General features: G+C 35.0%; 1 protein-coding gene across 8 annotated transcripts in view; it reads right to left on the bottom strand.

The window, feature by feature from the left end:
* The window catches only part of HORMAD2 (HORMA domain containing 2), a 43452-nt gene that overhangs the window by 24502 nt on the left and 15031 nt on the right, over nt 1-3919 (bottom strand). Inside the window, exon 1 of one of the 8 annotated variants that reach the window (XM_023513260.1) lies at nt 2182-2301. The exons of the other annotated variants lie outside the window; for them this stretch is intronic. The gene's annotated coding sequence lies outside the window, so the exon portion shown is untranslated. Of the gene's footprint in view, nt 1-2181; nt 2302-3919 lie in introns of those variants that run through there. 8 annotated transcript variants of the gene reach the window in all.

Raw genomic sequence — 3919 nt, 5'->3', positions numbered from 1 at the left:
AAAAAAAAAAAAAGAAAGGTTTCTGTGTGAATTAAACAAGCATCAAAAGAGAAATTGTCTAGAAACTCGTCTTTCTTTGCTGTCACAACATAAAGGCGAAATCATTTCTATACCATATTTTTATGTGTGATGAAAAATGGATTCCTTTTGACAATCACATGCATTCAGCACAATGGTTGGATAAAGATGAAGTGCTGAAACACAGTCCAAAAGAGAATATTCTCAAAAAAGCTTATGGTGAGAAATGATGAGGATGCTTGTGATTAAGAAGCCAAGATTGGTCAATAGAGACAGGCCAATCCTCTGACAAGACAATGCTGTTGCATGAACATCACCGCTCAAACGATAGAGGCTGGACTTGGAAACCCTGTCGTCCACCATGTTCACCAACTGACTACCACTTTTTCCAGGCTTTGGACAACTTCTTACAAGGAAAAATATTCAATTCTCAACAAGCTGTGGAAAACACCTTTTGTGATTTCATAGCCACTTCCTCTCCGGGCTTCTTTGCTGCCGGCATACACAAGCTACCATTAAGATGGCAAAATTGTGTTGATAGTTTAGTGCATACTTTGATTAATTGTGCTGCTTCTTATTTAAGATATAATAAACTACACTTTTGATTCAAAATTGAACATTTCATATTTAATGACCTAGTCAAAGAGAAAAGCAAATTTCTGAGTAATGTATATTGAATAACTTTATTTTGTAAAGTGAATCAATCAATAAATCCATATAGAGGATATTACCTTACACATATTTAGCCAACCTTATAGTAGTAGATTCCTTATTTGTGAATTTGCTTACTCACTAAAATTTATTTGTAACCCCCAAATCCACACTTTTTTAATTTTTGTGGTCACCTGTAGTTAGGTTGAGAGTGATTACGAATTTAAGTCACTGAAGTACACATTTCTAGCTGAGGTCAAACAAGGCCATGCTCTGCCTTCTTGTTTCAGTTCTCATACTCTCATGTATCCTTTCCTTGGTCCATTTTGTACGCTAAGTTTTGTATGTTTGTGTGAGTTTGTTTGTTTGGTTTTTAGTGATTTTGCTACTTCAAATGGCCCCCAACTATAGTGCTGACATGCTGGTTAGTGTTCTTAAGTTCAAGAAGGCTGTGATATACTTTACAGGGAAATATGTATGTTAGATAATTTTAATTCAGACATGAATTCATTAATTATAGTGCTGCTGGCTGTGAGTTTAAGTTAATGAACAAGCAATACATATTAAATAAGTATCTTTAAATAGTAAAAGACGTAACACAAGTTATGTAATGACTGGTTGATAAAAATCCTAACCCTATAATTCCCCTAAGAAGAGCAGTTCAGTATTCACTAATTCATCATTCATGGCAACTTATAGAACATGACTGCTATGAATAACTAGAATCAACTCTGTGTGTGTGTATAGATAGATGATTGTGCACATTTGTATGAAAAGGTCTGCAAGAAAAAAAGTATGGAATGCAGCACATGAAGTTGTTAACACTAGTCACCTCAAAGGGTGGCTTGAGGGTGGAGGAATATGAGGGAGGCAACATGGTGGAGTGCTTAGAAGTATGAACTCTGGAACCAAAGAGCCAGGTTCAAATCCTTGTTTGGCTGCTAATAAGCCATGTGATCTTGAGCAATGGTCAGCAAACTTTTTCAGTAAAGGGTCATATAATAAATACTTTAGGCTTTGTAGTTAATTCTGCCATTGTCCCACAAAAGATGCCTTAGACTCTTAGTAACTGAATGGGTGCACTTATGATTCAATAAAACTTTATTTATAAGAACTGATGGCAAGCTCCTGATCTTGTACAGGTTACTTACCTCCCTCTACCTCTATTCCTTCCTCTATTAAATGTGGGTAAGAGTAATATCTATTTTATTGGACTGTTGTGAGAGTAAATGAGTTAATGTCTATAAGATGTTTAAAATGTGCCTGGTTCAACAGTTTATTATTTTTGTGTTTAGTTTCACAGGTTTCAACAAGCATGAATTACTTCAATAATTTGTAAAGCATCAAATAAAGAAAACCAAAAGTAAAAGAGGACACCTCTGCCCTCATGGAATTTACAAACCAACTGGATAGAAATGACTTGAACATAAAGAAGAGTTACCACACAGGATGGCAGAATCTTAGTGTCAAATGAGTGTAGAGACACCAGAGGCTGTGGGAGCCGCTAGTTACCTGAAAACAGGCCTGGGTGGAAAGGATGTGTAGATAAAGTGAGACTTAGCTGGGCCCTTAAGAAAGGCAGGATTCAGGGTGGCGCCCGTGGCTCAAGGAGTAGGGCACCAGCCCCATATACTGGGGGTGGCAGGTTCAAACCCAGCCCCGGCCAAAAACTGCAAAAAAGAAAAAAAAAAAAAAAAGAAAGGCAGGATTCAGAAAAGTGGCAAGGAAGGAGAATGTCATTAATATTAATAAATGCAAGCAGGCAAGAATGCTATGACATATCTGGGGCTCAAGGATCATACCAGTTTAGCTATGGCTGAGAGTCTGAGCAGGTAAGAGTGGGAAAGAAGATAAGAACAAGTAGGTAGAAGCCAAATTGTGGCAAATTTAGAATGTCAGGTTAAAGAAACTGGATCTAATCCTGAAAGCAATAGAAAATCCCTGAAACTTGAATAATCAAGATTCCAAAATTAAATGCTTTCGTAAAAAAGAAAATCACTACAGTTCTAAGACTACCAGAAGTATCTTACATGCGTGGCTAAGTACTAGTCATCAAAAGTTGATGAAATTCTTTTTAAGAACAAGTCTTACAATTTACTAGTAAGCCTCCAGATGCTAAAATGTATTTGGTTAAGTTCTGGAGGATTCCAAAGTTTAGTGACAGAATAAGTTTACCACTTATAATTATTTACTTGAATCAAACTATCTCACTTTCTATAGACTTACAATTTTAGTGAGAATACACTAATCTAGTTGGAATTATTTTAATGTTAATAGTCAAGGGCTTAATAACAAATGGGCAGAAGAGATTTTCTCTTTCTTCATCAGATTAAAACGGAGACAACTGCCAGCTGCCTGGGTAAATCAAACCTAAATTCCTTTTTTTTTTTTTTTTAACCTTGCATGATATTTTAAAGTTGGAAGGACCTTAGAAATAATGCACTCTTTCACAGGTACCAAAAAAAAAATCTAGAGAGATAGCTATAGTGCCAGATGACAGAGCTAGTGTAACTCTCAGCTTCTGATTGCCTTACTTCTTCAAATTCAGGGGTCTCTTTACTATACTTATTTGGTTTCAACTGTTGAAGTTTTCATAAGTCTGTTACTTAGAGGCAGATATTGCCCACAAACACGCCTTTAGATGAAAAAGAACTTCCAAAAAGGTGTTACATATTTCTAGAATATCTTTTGGACATTCTAGACACGATTTTGCTATATAAGAATGCTTACTTCTTTGGTACATAATGGCAATATATTATCATGCCATCCTTTTTGTCAAATCATATTACAGTCAGTTGTTTAAAAGGTATATAATAACATACTTAGTCTTGCATATATGATATACTGGGATGATGTGTACATGTATAAAATTTTTTAGAAAATTGCTTTTTGCACCCACAGATACTAAAAAATTAAGGGTTTTGTGAGTAATTGGGTAATAAGCAGCATAGCATGCATGTAACTTATTGAAAACATTCCAAAACTTAGAGCCAATATTTAAATAATCCATTTGTAAGACTAAATAACTTGGAAGTATAAAGTCATTTACTTTAAATATAAAACTCTAAAAGGCCCTTTGTAGTAATGAAGATCAATGGTTGGAAAAGGTCTCTGGAGTTCTATATACTCCAGGGATATTTTTCTCAGCTGGGCTGAAATAATACCTTCAGAATTATTATCAGTGTTTTTATAAATTTCTATGAAAACACTATGGCTTGACAACAGAAAACATTACTGTCAATTATTTTAA

This window comes from Otolemur garnettii, unplaced genomic scaffold (assembly GCF_000181295.1).
Source record: "Otolemur garnettii isolate 467f Iridium unplaced genomic scaffold, OtoGar3 scaffold00038, whole genome shotgun sequence".
Lineage (NCBI taxonomy): Eukaryota > Metazoa > Chordata > Mammalia > Primates > Galagidae > Otolemur > Otolemur garnettii.
The sequence above is the reverse complement of the archived record's forward strand: the minus strand, read 5'-3'. Positions and strand labels throughout refer to the sequence as shown.